Here is a 24,216-nt window from a genome sequence, read left to right as displayed (position 1 = left end):
GAAAGGGATAATAACGGGGAGGTGGGTGCAGAGCCTCTATTATATTTTTCTCTCTTACATACAGTTTTGGTCCTTTAGTACTGTTCTCAAACATAATATGAGTAATGCCTCTGTGATTATTAAAAAATGAATACAGATTGTTGTTATTTATATAAATAACACAGTAACAAGTGATGAAAAACCATAAAAATAAAATAAAACACTATAATAATCATTTTCGGAAATATAAGAACTTTAAAATCTTATTAGTTATACCCAATCGTTCTAGTCCTTATAACATTGGGCGTATAATGAAAACTAGCCGGTCACATGGTGTTATAATGGTTAAGCGCAGCTAGCTACCATATAAATTTGGTTTGTTTGTCAGTCTGTTTTTTTCTGGGTTAGTTTTTAAATGTTTCATTTTATTAACCTTGTTAGGAGAAATAAGGAATCTTAAGATATTGAACGATAAATTGATATACATCCCCAATGATGATAAACAAATGTATCCCTTTTTTATATAAAGTTTATTGGTTAAAAAGGTTAAACACTAGGACCCAGAAACGTTCATATAAGACCTAGAAAGAGTTTTACAAAGCGTAGCCAATCTATACTCAGGTTATCTACATCCGCCAGTCTGTAAGATTGAAGTCTGAATTTAATTTTTAAAAATAAATTAATGACGAGTTTTATCTTTAAAATTTAGATAAATTTTGTAAGATTTCCTTAAATGGAAAGGCTATTATATTGTCCTCCTTACCAAAATGCTTCCTTAAATTAAAGCCGTTTTCGAGATTTTTAACTTCATTCACAAACAATAAATTAATTTCGCATAACAGATATAAAAAATATTTCATTTCAGTAAAAAGTTTGCGTAAAAGAATCTTATTTTGGGAAAAGTTATTATATATAGGCCTCCGTTTTAATCCTTTTTTCTTCACACTTTCATTCTAATTTTTGGGATTAATTATAAGGAAAACCTTTTCATACAAGGAAATTTTTTTCCGTAATAGCGTATCAATTACCTTATAGTATATGAATGTATTCATTGATTCAAGGGCAAAAAAAGGAAAAGTAAATTTTTTATTTTTATCTTACACTAACGTTATGAAAAACGTTATGACAAACTATAGAATACTATTGCCTGAATTGTATTACAAAAGTGCATAAATTCTATTGCATAAAACCAAAATTAATATTTGTTTTGAATTTATGAAGTCATAGAAAAGAGACAAGGATGTCTACATCCATACAAGTCATACAAATCTATTCTAAATCTGTTTCATATTTACTGGACTATTATATCATATTTGTTCCCCTCCAGAATTGGAAAATTTTCAAGCTTAAAATGACATACAGAACTTTTTGACGTACTTTTAAAGTATCTTTGCTACACCAATCACAAAAATACAGTCTATTTATATACAAGTCTCCGATTCGTTGGCTTAAAAAATTGAGTTCTTTTGTTGAATCTTGATTGATTGGTTAAAAATAGCAGTTTAGACACTGTTAATATAAAAATTTTCACCTACAAAAAGGGTGATTTGTTTTATCATAATCATAATGTACATTAATTTATCGTCTATTGTCTTATCCCTTAAGATCCCTGCAGAGCAAACAATCACGCCAAGTTTCATAACGACCATACAATTCTTTCAATCGCATTAGATATTTCTTCCTGATCCTAATTATAGAAAAGTTACGCTTTTTAAAAATGCGCAAATATAACTTTTTAGCTACGCAGAATTTATGATTTTTCATCAAAACTTTCATTTACGTCATTGAGGTTTTTGTTTCAAAATAAAATAATTTCAAGTTTAATTTTGGAGAAAAAGGAAAAATTCTAAAAAGGATAATGTAGAAACAGCAATATAATGTTCATTTCTTTATCTGAGCTGGGTCTTTAAATGTGTAGCTGTAGCCGTGGCCGTGGCCAAAGGTACAGCCACTAACCTAATAGCGATCTTTAAATCAAATTGGCTTCGCGTGGCCACGGCTATATGCGATCTTTAAATCACACCACTTTTTAAATTTTCAGCAAAAATATGAAGAAAAATAATAATAATAATACGTAAAAACTTCAAACATTTAAAAATCCATGTTTTATTGGCAGCACTGGCAGTGGCGATGGCTACGACTACGGCCACAACTACGGCCACGGCTACGGCTACACATTTAAAGATCAAGCTCTGTAAAATAAAATATATATTCGTCTTAACCCTTATTACATTTTAACCTTGTAAAACAATGGGATGTAGCGACGTACGAACAAGCAAGTCATAAAATTGAAGATTAGCTTCGCCAATAAAAATTATATTAAAAATTTTCTAAACCCCAAAGTTTTATTTTATTAATTTTAATATATAAAACATGTTTTATAGGGAGGGAGAGGACAATTACATATAAATTAATCTACAACCGTTTCTTCTGCCTACAATATAATTTCACACATAAGAATTAGACGAATGATTATTTTATCTTTCAATGTGCTATTCCTGTATATACCTGGGTCTTGTGCAGTCAATATTTTCTTTTTATTGTGATTGAATTTTTATAAGCGAAGCTTTTCTATAATTAGGGTCGGTCCGTCCGTCCGTCCATACGTACGTCCGTCCGTCACAAACGGATAGCTTCTTTCGTTAATTTAAGCATGTTAGAATTGTCCTATCTATTTCAAAATTTGCATGGTGATTCCTTTAGTAGTTAGGTACGATTTAGAAAGCGTAGCAATTCTATAATCATTATAAGAAAGTCCGTACGTCCATTTTAAACATGTTGATTTTTTTTACTTTTTATGTGATATAAAAATCCTATTGATCTGATTTTTGGTATGTTGATTCCTGGGACAACAAAGTATAATGGCAGAAAGTTAATAAGCCCAAAAGCGGTCACAACACGAAATGCGCAAAAAATTTATATTATAAAATCCTTAACTTGTAAAACTGGTTTCATTCCGGAAGAAATATTATTAAAATAACAATCTGTATCTAAACTTTTTATAACAGTGATTTAAAGTGATAACGTGATACGAAAAAAGTGACTCAAAAGGACAGTTAGTGAATAATATTTGGGTATAGTCCCTTTCGTGACATCGCAACTTAAGGGGCGATTCTTCATATTTTTCACAGTAGGTTTTCTCCTATTTCTAGCCCCTGCGGGGCCAATTACCTAACCATGTGGGGCAATTCCTTAACCCAATATAACCTAACCAAAAATAACCTATAAAAAGCCATTTTAAATATACGACAAATCGCCCCTTAAGGTGCGATGTCACGAAAGGGACTATTCCCCAATATTTTTACTAATTTTTATTTTCTGATTAATTTTAATTCAGATATATAGAGAAAAAAAAAGATGTTTTTGTTGCGAGCAAGTATAGGCCTTATGATCCTCGGCTTTGGACATGCCATCAGGAAATTTATACCTCAAAAATGAAAAAAACCCGTTTTTTTAAAACTTAAACTACTACATAATTCAGTTTGTCTGTCCTTCAGGCCTTCCGTAACGCCATGGGAAAAATGTGATGTTTAGGATAGAAAATTTAAATGTGAAATATTTTGTGAATATTCCCTATATGCTTGCTTATCCATCCAGTTCCTGCTACAGGACGCTTAAAATGAATGGACATACTTGATTAGTAAGACCTAATTATAGAGATGCTTTGTCTCATAATGTTAGGTCGTTCAAGCTATTTTTAAGGAGGGGGGGGGGGTAATATATTTTTTATTTATAATTAGTCTGAAGGAGTGGAACCCCCCCCCCCTCCCATTGAACTATTAAAAAATCAAGTGATAAGTATTCCTAAATTTACATTAATTGAAAATTATTTTCAAGAGCTTAAAATCATCATCTTTAATTAATCTATGTATATATAATATTTATCTACCAAATATTTTGTATTTATATTTTATCTTTAAATATACCATACTTTTATTTCATGTTTTATAAAGTATATAAAAATAATTATTATTATATTAATTGTATGTAAATTATTAGTATGTATAAAAAATATGATTAATATACTTCTGTTTTGAGTGATTATTATCGGCAAAATGGTCCCATTTATTTTCAGGGATTTTTTGGGATAAGACAAATAAATGCACATCCATAATAATGACAAAATTGTTGGCTAAAAAGTTTGGACTCTGCTAGTTTAATCCACCAATAAAGATTTAATAAAATTACCCACAGTTATTGATAACTTTGAGTACCCGTATCATTTATAGCCCAATGTCCTCCCCCTCCCTAATTTATTTTACTTTAGCGCAGCTACTCCATAATTTAGTTATGTCTTTTAGAATCAAATTGTTAATGTAAGTTATCATCAGGAAGAAAGGGACTCTATGTAGGGGTTTGATTTATATATAACAATTGTTTACAAAATAAATTTATAAATATAGATCTGTTTAAACAGATAACTACCTGGATCCCCCAGTTGGTGACCTTTTTCGTCTACTAGCACATTGGCTGTGTAACAGATCTATCATTTAGATTTATTATACAGATTACTAACTCCCTCCCTTTTTTCAATGACCTTTTTCGTCTGCTGCCAAATTGTTTTCTTCTACTTGGCTGTGTTAATGCACAGCACACTATTGGTTGATTTTCAATGACCCAATTGGGAGTCGGCACAAGAACAGAGCGATTGAGAGATACAGTTATTTAACCCTTTTTACCTCTAAAGTTTTACTTTAATGGCTGTGTTAATATTCCCAGCGCTATTCGTTGATTTTCACAGACCCAATTTAAAGTCGGCACAGGGTCCTCGGTATGGATGGACATGCAATTATTTAACTCCTTCCCTTCTATTGTTTTACTCTAATATTTACAAGGAAATTGTTGATGCACTAGATTTGAAAATATTTGTTCTTGCTTATAATAAACTAGTTTCGTGAATACATTATTATATTCATTATTTTTATATTGCTTCTATAATAATATTTTTCGGTAATAGTTAGTCAATTAGCAAAACGTTTCATTGCATAATATCATATTTTTTTTTAATATTATACAAATTTTCATTAGCGGCTAAGTCCCTAACCCATATTAACTGTGTTACAATCAGGGCGGAGAAGACAATTGACTTTAAATTACACAAGTTCTCAAATTTTTAAAAACACGTTCTCTCAGTTTCCTCAAAACTTTGGGTACTTTTAATAAATCTGAAATAGCCAGTGCAAACTAGCAATGTCCAAACTTTTTCATCAATAATTTTAATTTAGATTTATAGCAATTTTGTTTACTGGGATATGCATCAATTTATTTATCCATTGGCTTATCTAAATATGACAAGTAGGTAAAATCTTTGAGAAGTAGAACTTATTCGGTTTAGCAGTTACCGAGATATTAGAGGACTTTTCATTCTTTTCTTTATGATATTTGAGAAGTAACTTTTGATACATTCATTTTGTAAGTTTATATAATTTTGTATTAGAAATCTAATCCTGACATTTCAATTTTAACCAGGGCTTGGCAGCCGCAAATGTTAGGGCTCGTCAATTGTCATTAAAAAAGGTAGTTTTGCTAAAGATTGAAATCAAGGGAGAGAGGGGACATATTGTACATCATACTGGTACCCAAAGTTTTATAGCAATTAAGATGGCTCAAAAAAATTTTCTAATACTTTTACGTTGTATTTTGAACTTTTCAACCGGTAATTCTGATCAACAGCAGGTGTACTTTTGTAATTTATCATTGGGGAGGTATATCAAATTATTATCCTTTGTCCTATCTCTTAAGCCGCTAGCACCCGTCAATTATAGCGGCAGCAGCTGATAAACAGTATTGCAGAATATTCAAAATTTTGCTGGCAGCTGCAACTTATGTATAAAACTTGGCTGTGGCTGCCAGCCCTGATTTTAAACTTAACAAACTTTAAATAAAGAATGGAAAAATTCGATAAAAACTTTGTTTTCTCTGGAGGGCTTCATTTAAACAATATTTTTGCTTTTTATTAAAATTTTGTTTTCAATTATTAATAACGCAGCGTCTCAATAGCAATAATGTCTGTCTCTCTCTTTCTCTCTCTCTCTCCTTGTCAATATCTCCCTTTCTCTCTATCCCAATCTGTTTCACTATCCTTTCCTCTGTCTTTCTTTCTATCTATATATGTATTTTTCTATCTATCTTTGTTTTCTCTTTCAATATCTCAATCTCTAAATTTCTCTCTCTCTATCATCTAACAATCACTTTCTCTCTCTTCCTCCCTCTCGCTTCATTCTTCTTTCGATTCCTCTCTCTCTCTCTCTCTCTCTCTCTCTCTCTCTCTTCTCTCTCTCTCTCTCTCTCTCTCTCTCTCTCTCTCTCTCTCTCTCTCTCTCTCTCTCTCTCTCTCTCTCTCTCTCTCTCTCTCTCTCTCTCTCTCTCTCTCTCTCTCTCTCTCTCTGTCTCTCGAGCTGTCATTCTATATTTTCAATAAATCTAAATGTTGTTTGTCAATTAAAAATCATGGAACTAGGGACAGGTCAATGGACGCTAAATAAATCTCCCCCCCAAAAAACTCATTTAATTTACTAACTTTCTTTATTTTGGGGGAAAAGTATGAATTGTATATAAATTCAACCATCATTGTACTTTCCCTCCCTGATTAGAACTTGTTTAAAAATTAAATCAAATCCAATTTTCCCCTCAACTTGCCCTTTTATTTTGCAAAATACTTTTCATGGATAATCCATTTTTTTTTGGCGACGACAAATTTGGGATCGTGTCCAAAAAATGACGTCATATTATACATATGATCAATGATAGGCCAGTATACAATTTACCATAAGTCAATTACAATGTATACTGGCCTATAATTTGTCATTTGTATTGTATGAAGTCATTTTTTATAGGACACTAATCGCTGTTTCTTACCCAAAGTTTTATAATCATGCTTTCTCATTCGTTTGCTTAAAACTTTGGTTACTTTTCTTGTATATTCATATTGAGATAGATTCTTAAAACTTTGGGTACCAGTAAGATTAAAAATCCCCCCCCCGTATTTATCGCAAACCAGACTTGATCCTTAATTTGCAAAAGAAAACATGATTAATTCAGACGTGCTTTTCTGAATTAAGATTTTTGTCGAAAAAAAATGAAGTTTTAAAAACAAGCGGCTGTGTCCTTAGCATGGCTGTATAATGGAATAGAAAAAATATGGAAATTGGATGGGGGATAGCCTTTTTAAATTACCAAAAATTGACAATAAACAAGGATGACAACATCCATAAAAGCGAAGCTCTGAAATGGCAGGACAAATGAACATTTACACTTGTTTACACGGAAAAGCAGATTATAAATATTTAAACTAAACAAAACTGTAATTAATTTTGTTGCAAAACTGCTTTATATACAGGATATTGTTTTAAGTACAAACATAAATTTTGGATTATGGAGTTGCTTCGCTTAAACATGGTACTTATTGTAATCAGTATTCCAAAACCAGAATAAGATGGTTAGGGGTTGGGGGGGACAGTGGTCAAGAAATAGTTTGTGTGAATGCACCATATCCTTTCATTTGTCCAGAGCTGGATCTTTAAATCATTTTAGTGGTGAGCCAGATCGGGGTGCGCCGAATTTCCGCCAATCACAGCGCGGCATTTCATAAAATGCTGTGCTCTCATTGGTGGAAAGTTGGCTTACCCCGATCTGGCTCACCACTAAAATGATTTAAAGATCCAGCTCAGATTATGACATGGTCTCTGGAATGACATATTGTATAAATGGCGAATATTAATTTCAACATCAATATAACAACATGTGGCCGGGGCGGGTAATAGACCCATACATTCTAGAACAACCTTTAATAGATATTAACAGGTACAAGGGACCAGGATTCTGACAAACAATTCTAAGTGAAAATTCAAAATATTACCATATTTCAATTCCTTCTTTCTTCATATTCTTAACCACTCCCTTTAGTTACAGAACAAAACAAGTTTTACGCCAACATTATGCCACAAAAGTATTCAAATTTTGAGCAATTTCGAATAAAATTTGCTAAATCAAGACCCCTTGATATAACGAAAATTTTAAATTTGTAATTTCTTCAATTAAAGCTATGTCATAACAAATTAAACTATTCAAAGCTGAATTTTTACATGCGTGCACAAACCAATAATGTGGTCGAATTGTTCCTACAATGTGTTTGTATCATCATATAATTGCAGCATACAATTTTTGGTGTAGATTCCTTTCAATAAATCTTTCTGCCAAATTTTATAATTTACTCAATATAATGAACAGTCTATTTTTTCTTCTATTATATTTTTGTTATGGTTATTGTAACAGTTTAGCAGTTTGGGGTGGTTATTTAATCCCCTTAATAGTCCCCATAGACTTTTTAGACTTACAAATTTTGTTATGGGGGATATTTCCGTTTTTTTAGCAGTGAAGCTACTCTATAATTGTCTCTCCATACGTATGGCGATTTCTATTTATGTATTTTCATTCTATTTAGAACTTTGGAGACAGCCAAACACCTGCTCCATAACTTACGTTGTCCGTTTGTCAAGCCATGATTTTTTTGTACTTCGCTACTTATGGATGTTGCTATTCCTTATTACGTAACAAATATAAAATATACAAATATACACCAAAGACCTTATGAAACATAAATAATTTTGGTTAGTAATTCAATCTCAGTTTATTGTTATTTTTGATTTTTACATTACATTGGTTAATACCTAGGAGGGAGGGGAAATTGGACTAAAAATTACACTGGTACCCAAAGTTTTCACGTTATTGTATTTTATGAATCAAAAACTTTGGGTACTTTAAATTGGTTGGTTACAAATTATCAGTGTGCAAACTTTTCAACCAATAATTTCAATCTACAAAGGGGGTAGTTTGTTTGTTATAATTAGGATTACATATTTGGATTACATATTTGTTTGTTATAATTAGGATTACATATTGTTAATTGTCTTATCCTTTAGGATCCCTGATTACTAAGTGGAAAAAATTGGGGGTTTTAAGTCAACCAATGAGAGATTGTGTTTATGAGACTTTAGGAAGTAGCTGTGTTTAGTGCCCCAAGAAAATGGGGACAGATGTCAACAGCTTTTTGCCTACCTTCTATTGACGTCTAAGTAGAGGGAAAGAGAAAGGGAAGTGGGAAAGAAACCCCCTAGAAAAGAGATGGGGTATAGGGTATAGTATAGGTAGGCCAAAAGCAGTGACATCTATCCCCATTTTGCTAGGGCACTATAGACAGCTACCTTTAGGTACCATTGTTACATAGATCCAATGTCCCCTTTCCTTCCTGGAGATAAGACTCTTGACTATAAAATATACATTTCCTCCAAACATATATAAGTAATATCCCTTGAGTAGACTGTGAACTATTATTTTGCCCCCCCCCCCTTGATTTACCAATAAATAATACTATTTGATGGGGATTAACAACATTTGTAATCGTAGCTGTGTTTAGTGTCCTTGGAAAAAGGGAATTGATGTCACAGCTTTTGGCTTACCTATTCTACTGACATCATAGTAGAGGGAAAGAGAAAGGGAAGTGTGAAAGAAATAATATTTTTTTGTATGCCTAATCTTATGTTGAAATACATATCCATCATTCTAGATTTGTAAAATCAGGTTCGCTAATATTTCTTTTATGTTATCGTGGTTTAGCATTGATTGGGTTAGGTTAACCAAGCTACGTGATAACCCTGCATGGATCCCACTCTTCACAGTAATCTTACAATTATTGAATTAATCTTTGCTTGGGTCGAGAAAAAGTATAGGTCCGATGGAAAGTGTTATCTTTTTCGGCCCGCACAGCAAAGATTTTCCAGTCCGTTGGTGCGCGCGTGAGATAAAAAGTAATCAAAAGTAATGAAAACAATATAATTACAGCCAAATTATAAGAAAAGGCAGCCTGCGGCAGCCTGTAGCAGGGCAAAATAACATTTAATCATGAAAAAAACAATGATTTATAGTGATTTAAATTCATTCCAACAAGAAAATATAGATAAAATAAGAAAAATATTAAAATTAAAAAAATAGCCCAATTTTGAAATTCAGCTGGAGCAAAACCGGTTAGATGTACAAAAATTTTTGCTTTACATGAAATTTAGCCAATGCAATTGCCTACAAAAAAGTATTTCAGCACGAACTTGATTAGACAACTTCTTCCCCCCCCTAGAAGTCCATTAAGTCCTAGGGAACGGCAAAAATCGCCGAAAATCACGCCTTCGGCGGCGAATAACGGCCAAACGGTTCGCCGGAGGCGAATCAAACAAAAGTAAAGAAATGTCCGCCTTGAAAAGTTCTACAACTCCAAAGAGATGCATGAAGTCGCTAAAGCGACTCCTTCCCCCTCTTAAGGGGCGAAAACTGAAATTTTTTGAAAAAAATTTACAAGGCCACTTTGGGGGCGTGGGAGGGGTGGATCCCGACACCCCACGGTCACCAAACCAAAACTTTTGGCGCCCCGCAATGCTGAATTTTCACCCTGCGAAAGTCCCGTTCCATTATCTCTTATACAAAAAAAGTTATTCTTTGTGGGGTAAGTTGAAAAACAGGGTTTTTTTGATGGATTTTTTCGGTGATTTTGCACGGATGCAAATTTTTAGGCCATTTTTTCGCGGTTTTTCCTTCGCCACGCCCAAACGGTTTGAGATAATCTCACGGGACCTTTTGCCCAATCTAAGTCTGGTTATTACCGAGGTCCATGAAAAAAAAATCTAAAATCGGATGAAGCACGCCGTCGCTACGCGCCGTCAAAAATCGTCGGTCGGCGATTTTTGCCCCCTCTAACCCCCACCTCGTGCCATTTTTCTGAGCAAAGATTATAATTATAATCTTTTTGCTTTCAGCAAAAAGATTACAATTATTGGATTAATCACAGTAATCGCAATCGCATGTTGTTATTCAATGGTATATGTCGACTATATGGTATTTAATAAAGTGTCAATGGCTGACAAAATATATAGGAAAGTTGAACATTTGAGGCTACAAAAATATTTCTTGTAATGCTAGATCTAGGAACCTTGTAATAATCCCAGAAATCAGGAAGCATTCGCTCAAAGCAATATTTCACCATATACTGCACTTTAACCCCAATTTATTTTGGTCAAAAAAAGTCCTGGGAGGGGATGATCGTGATCCAAAAACAGCTTTAAAGGTTATAACCCATATAAATGTATTTATTTCCTACATTCTGTATAACAATGTAAAATGTCAGTTACATACTCGTTTCATAAATATAGGAATATGTATGTTTGGGTTGTCAGTAGCAAAACGTATTCCTTTAATGTGCCTTGTTGAGCACTGGAACCTCAGCTCATTATTTTTTAAATAAATAGAAAATGAGAAGAAGTGGTATTTTTTTTGTTTGTTTGATTATTGCTTAAGGGCAGGTTAGGCTAGGTCATATTTGATGGTTAATGTTAGCCCCGCAGAGTTATTACTACCCTGTAGGGGTTAGACAAAGGAAAACACTAATTCCCCTCTCCAGCATACAGTATTTACGCAGGTCTCTAGGTGCTAAATATTGTAGTCTTATTATCAGGGATTTTAAGGGGTAAGACAATAGGTAATAATAAATTGGTGTAAACTCATATATAGGTTAAATAAAATTTCCCATCATGTAAATTAATATTATAGGATAAAGTTTTGATACTAAATACAACAAATTACCCAAGGTTTTTAGACCAACTGATAAGAGACCGTGTTAATAAAACTTTGGGATCTAATAAACATTACAGTCTTTTCTTCTTATTTGTGTGTTTATTTTGGGTAAAAAATATTGGAAAGTGTTATTTCATCTTTCATTTATATATCACTACATCACTGATCTTTCTGTATAGGAGGTATAACTAAATATTATCACAAGGAAAGAATAGTTATTTCTCGCATCGTATTATAAACAGCTTTCCGCAGTTATAGAATGTACAACTATAAGATTAAAACCAGTTTTTTTAGCCCCGAGATGCCGAAGGCACGGGCTTAAAAACTGGTTTCAATCTTATGATTGTACATTTCTATATTCGTAGAAAACTGGATGTAATACGATGCTAGACATAGTTTTTTTCGTATGGATAGAACCGGTTCCTATCCACCGGATTCGAATGAATACGAGAAAGAAATAATATTATATTCTATTAATATTGACAAAATATATTTATACTTTAACTTATATTTAATTTATTCCAGTTAGGGAGTTGGCAATGGACTGTAAATTACGCTCAATTTTTAAAAACTCGTTCTGACATTTGGAGGTTTAATCTTGATTGGGTTTTACAAGATACTTGTGTCTTAACTTTTCCAACAATATATTTTATCTACAAGATGGAACTAAATCAAAGTTTTTAAGCAAACAAATAAAAGGACGTGTTTATAAAAATTCGGATACTGGTATTATTAACATCCAATGTCCCCTCCCTACCTGTCCTAAAATGGAAACATTAACCTTTTCTATACCTATTACAAAAGATTAATTGTGTCGCCAATACAATTATTAATCATTAGAGAACGAGGTCTTAATGAAAACCTCTAGTGCCCCTAGAGACCTCTAAGAGCGTAGCGGCTATAGTAGCTGCGACCCTAGCTTCAAGGGGCTCCATATTCAAAAATGGACTTATTGGGTAGGACAGAAAAATAGCCTAAAACCATCCCTCGACTGCATGTAAAGATTTCTTAACATGAAGAACTCAATCAGTTCAATAGTTATCGAAATCCTAAGCTGCAGACAAAAAACTTATAACTTTATGTACATAATTACATGTAATTTTTTATCCGATTGATTTATTATATGCATCTATTTAATGTTAATTCTATTGTGTCTTTGTTTATTTACCAAGCCATCTACTGCAAGCGTACATACACAATAACCAATACTATTGTATAAAGTAGTAAGTTTTTGCACACCACTGAATCGATTGTTAGTTAGTTCTAAAAATCAAACCTGAAGAACCCTTTTGGTGACCTTTTTCGTCTGCTAGCAAATAGCTTTTGATACTTTTGTATTTGCATGGCTGTGTTAATATTCCCGACGCTATTGGTTGATTTTCTAGAACCCAATGGAAATTCGGCACAGAGTCTTCGGGAAGAGGACATACAGTTATTTAACCCCTTCCCCCTCTAGTGTTTTACTCTAATAAAAAATCAACAGTTCATATGTCGTTATATTGCTTAAAACATGTAAGATTTTGATACAGTCAACTTACTTACTTAAATTTCAAGGGGTAATTTTTTGTATCATCATTGGGGATGTACATCAATTTATCGGCCATTGTCTTATCCCTTTAGGACCCTGATCATTATGGTTGTTTTATTTAGTACCCTCTCTGGTTTGACTGTTTCTATTTCATTATTTCTCTTCATTTATTGTTCTCTAGTTATTTATGGACATTATAAATACAATTTCACCAGGGCTCAGCAGTTAAGCCTCAGCCGCGCATAAGCCTCAAATTTAAACCACCTCTCCCCCCCCCCCCATTGAGTGAAAAAATAAAATTATGAAAAGATGGATTTTCTGTTTAGGAACAGGTTTAGACATCCAGCTAAATTTTGAAGTTGTGATATGACAGTTATACTGAGGCGCTCACGCGGCTGATGCGCGTCGGCCGAGCCCTGAATTTTACACACTTTTGCTCAGGTGTGTTCACAAAAATTTTCAGCCTGGGGAGGGGGATGGATGGGTGGGTAAAAATCTTTAAAATGCATTTCATTTATCTACATTTTGATAAAGGGGGTGTTAATACTCCCTCCGCAACCACCTGCACGCCCCTGCTATTGTTAAAAACATTTTTCGCACCCCAGGATTTATTTGTTTTACAAATGAATATGTTATTCTCAGAAAACACGAAACATACTTTTACAAATTTTTTTTGCAATTTCAAAGTAGTTTAGGGTAGGTTATTCTTTAAATAAGGATGACAACATAAAAAAATAATCCGATGGACATATCATTACATAGCTTTTCAAAACTATCTTTAGTTTCGACCTACTTATACTTGATAATAGAGATGCTTCGCTTTTTTCATGGTGCCTAATAATCCTAGGAAGCAACATTCAAAAGTCAACATAAAGGACAATGATATAGTATAAATTATCTAAAAAGTAGATTATAAACATAGTGTTGCCAATTATGCCAAACTGTTACAGGAATCAAACTGATTATAGAGTTGCTATTCTTTCTAATTTGTACCTTATCGTTGCAGAACTCACGTAGGAACCGACCTTAATTTTAGAAAAGTTTATTTTTACCGTGAGAGAGGAGACAATTGGCTGTTTGTTACACTAGTCCCCAAAGTTTTATAACAACATTATCTTATTCGTTGGCTCAACAACTTTTAGGACTTTAGTTTTGATTGGTGGATTTATTCAGTTGAGTGTTCAAACGTTTCAACCACTTATTTAAATCTACATAGGGGGTTATTTTGTGTATCATCGATTGTCTTATCCCTTTAGATCCCTGTCACTTTTAAGAATTAAAAAATATTTAAATTTCCCATTATGACAGAAGAACGACACTCGTATATATTTAACTTTCCTTTCAAAGTTATTTCCTTTAGGGATCTAAAGGGATAAGACAATAGGCCAATAAATTAATGTACATCCTCAATTATGATACAAAAATTAACCCATCTGTAGATTAAAACTAGTGGTTGAAACGTTAGGACACTCAACTTAATGAATCAACAAATCAAAATTCAATAGAAGTCTCCAAAGTTGTTAACCCAACGAATAAGAAAACGTTATTATAAAACTTTGGGGACTTGTGTAATAACCAGCCTATTGTCCCCTCTCTCTCTGATAATAAGTACGTATATGTTTTCCTTATGAAATTCTGTCCTGTCAAAAAGATTCACGCATAAATGGACGCAAAAACGGTGTCCACGCATTTTAACCAAAATAATTTTGATTCTTAACAGCAAAGTTTTATTATTATTCATTTTTTTTGCAGGTTTAGCCAATAAATCAATAAATAATTATATATATTTTTAAAATTTAGTAAAAAATATAGTCATATCGTAACTTTGCTTGATTTGCTTTAACCAAACATTTATAGAGAATTATCTTTCAAAAGTAGTACAAAAATGTTAAAACATAACTTTCAAAATCATATTATTAAAAATCTTCGCTTGGCAAATCTAATTCTTGCTTATAAATGTGTGAACACTGTGCAAAAAGTAAATTGAATATTTCCCTAAGAAACTGCAAACTACTAACTTTCACATTTTAAAGGCTTATATTTGAAGGGAGTTAGGGATAAAATAAATGAATTTTTAAGTGTCAAGTCTTATTTCAAACCATACTCACTTACTTGTTGAGGCTTAATTATTGAGATGCCGCGCTTATAAAATATGCCTTATAATTCTAGGAATCAATATACACAAACGATTATGTAAAAGGAGTATTATACCGAATGTAGAATCATATTTCTTGAACCTAATAATAGTGTCTAACTTTTTATCTTTGTGACGTAACAAAAATACATCTCTTTTTTAGGGGTTTTCTTTCCCACCTCCCCTCTCATCCTTCGACTTTTGTTATGTCACAAAGATAAAAAGTTAGACACTATTACTAGGTTAATATTTCTTTAAATGGACAATGACATACTGAATTTCTGATTACGATTAATAGTGGCTATGCTCTCTAAATTGTACCCAACTATTTTAGGAATCATAATACCAAAATTGAAATTGACAAGAAAAATCTAAAGTATCTAAATGTTCTACAAAAGCCACCCATTACGGACGGACGGACGGACGGAAAGACCCAAAATGTTGAAAGCTTCGCTTCTTAAAATGTCTCTTTGAAATGTATCTTTATCCTTAAAACTAACGTCATAGACTTAAATGTATTTTTCTCTTTATTTCTCAAATACGGCGTAGAAACTGAAAAAGTACGTGTCATTTCATTTTACTTAAAGCTTTCAGTGAAGATGAGATTTTATAAAGACATACAGACAGATGGCAGGGAAGGAGGGGATGGTGGACTTGTAAAGTTTTATCAAAATAGGAAGGAGGTTGAACTTGTCTATTAAAATGGATATAGAATACATGGATATTGTGAGAGATTCTTTAATATCCTGAAGTTCCTCCCAGCTGGCTAATATAACGATTCCCCTCCTGACAACGGAGGAAGGAACGTATTGACCAATATCTGGTGACTATATTAGCAACATAAATTGCAATATATTAGTATTCTATATACTTTTCTATCTCAAGGGATTTCAACTATCTAGTTTTCACATATGTAGACAGAATGAAGATGAATATTTTAGTTAATTGAGCGAAAATTTATTACTTTTTATTTACCTCATTGATTTTGCTCATGATAGCTATCAAAATCAATCAATAAAATCTCATTACAAGATTGTCTTTGTCTATTTAGCTTTTTCTAAAATTTGGACATTTTTTTGTGAGGTACTCAGTAAATAATATTGATATTATCTCAAGTGTAAATATTTCTAGAGCCTATATTTGTATTCTGTATCTCCTAGTCCTCACAGACATGTCCTACATTCACAAATAAACTTTTCTTGGCACGTACAATCATTCTCCATAGACTAATATATGGTAGAATTACAATGGGATAGTTTGTAACATAGAAAAGTATTGTAGAAAATTTACACTATATTCCATTTCTGCTAGTCCTCAAAGACATGTCCTACAATCACAAATAAACTTTTCTTGGCACGTACAATCATCTGCCATGGACTAATAATTAGTAGAATAACATTGAAATAGTTTTGAACATAGAAAAGTATTGTATAGAATTTACACTAAATTCTGTTTCTGCTACTCTTTACAGACAGTCCTACAATCACAAATAAACTTATCTTTTAAAACATTCTCCATAAACTAATGATTTGTAGAATAGTAATTGGATAGTTTCGATCATAGAAAAATTATGTATAGAATTTACACTTTTACATTTCATAGCCTGACTGACATGTCCAACATTCACAAATAAACTTTTCTTGGCATGTACAATCATTCTCCATAGACTAATAGTTGGTAGAACAACAGTGCAATATTTAGTTCCAAGTAATACATAGATTTTACACTATATGCATTTTATAGCCTGACAGACATGTCCTACATTCACAAATAATTTTTTTTGGCATGTACAATCATTTGCCATGGACAAATGGTTAGTTGAATAACAATGGTACAGTTTGTTCCACAGAAAAATTATGTATAGAAATGTTTGATAGAAAAATAATATTTGGAGTTTACACACTAAACTGCTATTTCTAGCCCTCAAAGATAAATCTTACATTCAAAAAAAAAAACTTTTCTTAATTCGAATAATCATTTACCAAAGACAACTTATCATATCAATTTGGTATTTGCCTCAAAAAAAAAGATAAAACTGACCCATGTTTGGCAATACATTGTTTTTCATTGCACATAAATTGTGATAATTTGGTAAAATTTCTAGATTTATAATTAAGTTATAAGAGATATATGTAGATTTAACTAATACACTTCCTAATCTGATATAATAGAAATTGAATTTGAATATAGAACAAGAAATGTTAAACGCAAAAGGATCAGACCATGTAAAATTGTAGGGTTTCTTTTCTTTTGAATTTTGAAATATAAATGATATCATTTAGCTTCACAAATTTGAATAAACATAATAATGCATTTGAAGATGTTGAATACTTCATTTTTAATAATTCATGGCATATTTTTATTACGTATAAGTGGCTTCTGCATTTCTAAATGATCCTCAATAAAGATACAACAAAAAAACTGCACAATCTTTTGTTGATAACAGATATTTTATATTTCATATTTTCATATCAATTTTAATCATTTTTTAATAAAGTAAGACTTGGATTTGTGTTTAAAGTTATCCTATGATTTTATACTAATTGATTGATTGCATATTTTAACTAATGAACTAACTAGAAAGTTTTTATAAAGTCTACTGAAAACCTAATTGTGCAATGAAATATATCTTTTAATAAAATATGTCCCATTAAAAAAAATGTAAACCTGAAAAATTCTTTTTCGTGTTTATTGTTCATAACTCAAAGTTTTTCTAATCTTGTAAATTCAAGATATTTTTAGCATGCAAGTTTGAATTTTTACCTTCTCCCCTCCCCCAATAATACATATCTATTAAAATCTTTGTATTTTATTTGATTTAAATTGCAAACATCAATTTTCTTGTGCTTTATAAGCATTACTAGCAACAATACATTTCTTTTTATGTATGGCCTTTGTTTTTTATTGTTTTATTATCATATATTTCCAGTCGCTGTGTAATCATTAGAAATAATCTTCCTGTGTATTCTATATGTTTTTTTTCTATGGCAGTTGTCTTGCACTTTGCTGATGGAAATGGTGTAAGCGTTAACTAGCATTAGTAATTATATTCCCCCACCCCCCTCTTCACGAACCCTTTCCCCCTTACGACCATTATCATTACAATTACCACGTGTTCTATATTCCCACTCCCCCATTAATCTTCAATATAACCCTAAAGTTTTAGTAAAGTTAGTAGAGGATGGGGTGGGGGTTGGGGATGGTTCTGGAAAGGTTTAGGTGGGTGTTGTATGACTCCTCCCCCTTTGCACACCCCTGTGTCAATACCATTATAAGAAATGAATGTGTTATCAGCCAGGGGTAGGAGGGAGGGGGGGGGGGGGTTAATCTACATCCCTCTTATTCCCCGTTATTGACAAGCTACCAAAGGCAAAGTTTTATAAGTTATTCATCCTCTCCAATACTAACAAACTCTAACAGAAGGCATTAAATAAATATTGGAAATATTATAATTAATCTCACATTGTCCTATCCCTGGTTATTAGCTGACAAAATGTGGGTTGTGTGTGTGGGGACATGTGTCTTTTTATTTCAATTAATTAGCATATGTATGGTTATATGGACAAAGAAAATTAGAAAATGATAAAAAAGCTCCACTGTTATATTTATAATAATTTGATTTTCTATTTCAACCTCTAATATGTAAGGTAATAAATTGTTTTGTTAATATCAAATCTCAAAAATGGCTGCTGCAATCTAAATACTTTCAGGATTGCCTTCAAAAAGTTTTTTAAAGTTTTTAAGCTGACAACTTAACACTTAATAATTGGAATTTGCTATTTGAAACTATTATCAGTTTTGTATAAACACTTCAGGTCATTTGTATAAACACTATTAGGGAGAGGGTGGGGTGAGAGTGATATGGATCTGATCATAGTCTTTTTTTCCAGGGAATCGTCCATTTAAAACTACCAAAAAGTGTCCTCTTTGTCAATACATAAAAATAAAGTAAAGTAATGTACAGCTAAAATAGTAAATTTGGATTATATCAAGAACCAATTTCTAAATTCTTCTTGATAGTGATTTTTGTTTCAATTTGTAAATCTATGAGCCACTTTAAGAATGTATGGGCGTACGCATATTACCTAATTATAGAGTAGCCAAACAATCAAATTCCTTATATGCTATCTTGTTAAATTCTCTGTTTTGAAAAAGCACCTGCTTAACAAAGGGGGATTTTTTCCTGTGTCCCTTTTTCCCCCCGGGGGAGGAGATTCCCTAGTTATCTGGGTAAGAGGGGGGGGGGGGGAGTCTAGTGTCCCTAAATTCCCCCCGGGGGGAAGAAAAACTTGTGGTCGAACCATTTGTAGCAGTCATCAAGTAAATTACTTTTCAATTTCCTCAATTTAAAAAAAATTCTCTAAATCTATTTAAACTTGCTATATCATGGAGGGAGATCAGGGGAATATGTACTGATACCCAAAGTAAAAAAATTGGTACCTTTTTAAAAGCGAAGCTTTTCTATAATTAGGGTCGGCCCGTCCGTCCGAGATAGATAGCTTTTATTCGTTAATTTAGGCAAGTTAGAATTGTCCTATCAATTTCAAACTTTGCATGAGGATTCCTGTAGTAGTTAGGTACGATTTAGAAAGCGTAGCAACTCTATAATCATTACCGAACGTCCATTTTAAACATGATGATTTTTCTACTTTTTAACAACAAATTTATATGTGATCTAATTATCCGTTTGTTCTAATTTTTGGTATATTGATTCCTGGGACAACAAAGAACAATATTATAAGCGAAGCAACTCTATAATCAAGTCCTAAAAATAAAAAAATGTCCATAAACATTATCCAGTACCAAGCAGCTTTTCAACAAATTTACTTACAATTTTGCTTCGACTCTTATACTTTTATATTCTGCTTATTCAGTTCTGAAACTATACAAGTGTTAATGTCCGTTTGTCCTACCGTTTCAGTGCTTCGCTTTTATAGATGTTGTCATCCTTGTTTTATTAAATCATCATTTGGTGGTTAAACTATTCAACTGATAATCTTACCTTACTAAAGCAGTAATTTTTGTATTATAATAGGACACGTACATCAATTTATCATCCATTGTCTTACCCCCTAAGATCCCTTGGGATTTAGATATTTTAAAACACCATAAATGTTGATTTATTGACAAAAAGAATGTTGATCCTGGTATCGACTTGATTATGGAGTAGTTTGATGTGATTGTCACCAAAACCATGGAATATTATTACGAGCCTAGATAGATAGATACATGGAATATTATTACTAGCCTAGATAGATAGATACATGGAATATTATTACTAGCCTAGATAGATAGATACATGGAATATTATTACTAGCCTAGAAAGATAGATACATGGAATATTATTAGTAGCATAGATAGATAGATACATGGAATATTATTACGAGCCTAGATAGATAGATACATGGAATATTATTACTAGCCTAGATAGATAGATACATGGAATATTATTACGAGCCTAGATAGATAGATACATGGAATATTATTACGAGCCTAGATAGATAGATACATGGAATATTATTACTAGCCTAGATAGATAGATACATGGAATATTATTACGAGCCTAGATAGATAGATACATGGAATATTATTACTAGCCTAGATAGATAGATACATGGAATATTATTACTAGCCTAGATAGATAGATACATGGAATATTATTACTAGCCTAGAAAGATAGATACATGGAATATTATTAGTAGCCTAGATAGATAGATACATGGAATATTATTACGAGCCTAGATAGATAGATACATGGAATATTATTACTAGCCTAGATAGATAGATACATGGAATATTATTACGAGCCTAGATAGATAGATACATGGAATATTATTACGAGCCTAGATAGATAGATACATGGAATATTATTACTAGCCTAGATAGATAGATACATGGAATATTATTACGAGCCTAGATAGATAGATACATGGAATATTATTACTAGCCTAGATAGATAGATACATGGAATATTATTACTAGCCTAGATAGATAGATACATGTAATATTATTACTAGCCTAGATAGATAGATACATGGAATATTATTACTAGCCTAGATAGATAGATACATGGAATATTATTACGAGCCTAGATAGATAGATACATGGAATATTATTACTAGCCTAGATAGATAGATACATGGAATATTATTACTAGCCTAGATAGATAGATACATGGAATATTATTACTAGCCTAGATAGATAGATACATGGAATATTATTACGAGCCTAGATAGATAGATACATGGAATATTATTACTAGCCTAGATAGATAGATACATGGAATATTATTACGAGCCCAGATAGATAGATACATGGAATATTATTACTAGCCTAGATAGATAGATACATGGAATATTATTACGAGCCTAGATAGATAGATACATGGAATATTATTAGGAGCCTAGATAGATAGATACATGGAATATTATTAGGAGCCTAGATAGATAGATACATGGAATATTATTAGGAGCCTAGATAGATAGATACATGGAATATTATTAGGAGCCTAGATAGATAGATACATGGAATATTATTAGGAGCCTAGATAGATAGATACATGGAATATTATTACGAGCCTAGATAGATAGATACATGGAATATTATTAGGAGCCTAGATAGATAGATACATGGAATATTATTAGGAGCCTAGATAGATAGATACATGGAATATTATTACTAGCCTAGATAGATAGATACATGGAATATTATTACTAGCCTAGATAGATAGATACATGGAATATTATTACGAGCCTAGATAGATAGATACATGGAATATTATTAGGAGCCTAGATAGATAGATACATGGAATATTATTAGGAGCCTAGATAGATAGATACATGGAATATTATTAGGAGCCTAGATAGATAGATACATGGAATATTATTACGAGCCTAGATAGATAGATACATGGAATATTATTACGAGCCAAGATAGATAGATACATGGAATATTATTACTAGCCTAGATAGATAGATACATGGAATATTATTAGGAGCCTAGATAGATAGATACATGGAATATTATTAGGAGCCTAGATAGATAGATACATGGAATATTATTACTAGCCTAGATAGATAGATACATGGAATATTATTACGAGCCTAGATAGATAGATACATGGAATATTATTACGAGCCCAGATAGATAGATACATGGAATATTATTACTAGCCTAGATAGATAGATACATGGAATATTATTACGAGCCTAGATAGATAGATACATGGAATATTATTACGAGCCTAGATAGATAGATACATGGAATATTATTACGAGCCTAGATAGATAGATACATGGAATATTATTACGAGCCTAGATAGATAGATACACTTATGCAGGAGCCTAAATAGATAGATTACAAATTTTATAGGGACAATTTCGTACAAAACTGGCCAACCACGAAATATATATTTTATCCTTATAATAAAGTAACCGGATGTCTGTCTGTCTATTTGTACCGATGGTTTTTGCTAATCGCTGAACCGAAATAATTATCCTTTACAGTCTAGCCTCTCACAGGTCCTGTGAAGGGTTTTAGCTATTTTTGAAGAGGGTCCCATCACCATCCCAAGAGAAATCGTTAAAGAAAAAAACAATCGCCTTGAGTTCTCCCTTTAGCGAAGCTTTTCACAGGTCCTAGGATGGTTTTATAGATTTTATATGGTTACACATTAAAATTATGTATAATATAAGAAATTTGTAATAGATATTTGTTGATTATAATGTTATGGTTTCATATTTCAAAGATTGGACAAATTAGAATAGCAGGGGAATTTTGGAATCTAATTTTAGCATTTTTAATCGAACAGAGCTTCTCTGCATTTAGCGTTGGTCCGTCCGTATGTCCACACGAGTTAAGTGGTTCCAAACATAGCATAGGGGAAGAATGAAAAGGAAGAATATAAAAATAAAGATATGTGCATAACAAACAGACAGACAATAATATAAGAAGCTTCATTGTTTTTTAAAAATTGTCAAAAACTATGAAGTCAACAATCGGTTCTAATCCAGTGGATATTCTGAAATATACCCATACTTCATTGAATATTTTCATATATCCCTATAATTTTTGATTATTGGTGTAAATGTAAAAACCAGCTTGAAACCTTATTGCACTTCCTTCCCTTATGAACACATATTGATACCAATCAGAGTTTATAAAGTAACTAGCGACTTCGCCCTTTAGCCCCAAGAGGTAAATAAAGAACAAAAAAATTACCTCTGGAGATGCCCCCACAAATTTTAAATAATTAAAAAAAAATTAATTAACTGACGAGAAGCCCCCACTCCACCACTAATTTTAAATAATTTAAAAAAAGGGGGGGTCATTTTTGGGGGGGTTGGGGGTGTCCCATCCCCCAAGAAAATAGCTTAAAACCACCACAGGACCATTAGGTATATTCCCTGAAGAGTAGAATCCGATCGGTTCAGTGGTTACCGAGATCTAAAGGGACGGACAGACAGACGGGCAGACAGACGGACAGACAGACGGACAGACAGACCGACAGACAGACGGTAGGACAGACATCATTCTACTGTGTATTATAGAAGATAGAATGTTTGTAAGGATAACATCTAGTATACAGAGGTCTTATTTTTGTCAGGACGATTATTAAATCTTGATTGATTGGTTTAAACTAGCAGTATTCAAACTAAAAACAAGGATGACAACATCCATAAAAGCGAAGCACTGAAACGGTAGGACATACGGACATTAACACTTGTATAGTGTCAGAACTGAATAATCAGAAAATAAATGTATGAGAGTCGAAGCAAAATTGTAAAAAGTAAATTTGTTAAAAAAACTGCTTGGCACAGGATAATGTTTGTGGAAATACTTACATTTTTAGGACTTGATTATAGAGTTGCTTTGCTTATAACATTATACTTTGTAGTCCCATGAATCAATATACCAAAAATCAGATCAATCGGATATGTAGATCACATAAAAATTCGTT

The 24,216-nt window shown here is 32.3% G+C and overlaps 1 protein-coding gene and 1 long non-coding RNA gene across 2 annotated transcripts in view; one reads left to right on the top strand and one right to left on the bottom strand.

The window, feature by feature from the left end:
* The window catches only part of rno (PHD finger protein rhinoceros), a 389,004-nt gene that overhangs the window by 113,145 nt on the left and 251,643 nt on the right, over positions 1-24,216 (bottom strand). The gene's annotated exons all lie outside the window — the stretch shown is intronic.
* LOC145320342 (uncharacterized) overlaps positions 3,315-24,216 on the top strand; it is a 61,089-nt gene continuing 40,187 nt past the window's right edge. The window contains exon 1 of the long non-coding RNA XR_013880165.1: positions 3,315-3,396. This is a non-coding gene — a long non-coding RNA (uncharacterized LOC145320342). The remainder of the gene's footprint in view (positions 3,397-24,216) is intronic.

The sequence above is a fragment of the Acartia tonsa genome, chromosome 5 (assembly GCF_053477335.1).
Source record: "Acartia tonsa isolate MP-2025a chromosome 5, ASM5347733v1, whole genome shotgun sequence".
In the NCBI taxonomy this organism is placed as follows: domain Eukaryota; kingdom Metazoa; phylum Arthropoda; class Copepoda; order Calanoida; family Acartiidae; genus Acartia; species Acartia tonsa.
Note: the sequence above shows the minus strand (reverse complement) of the source record. Positions and strands in the feature narration are given on the sequence as shown.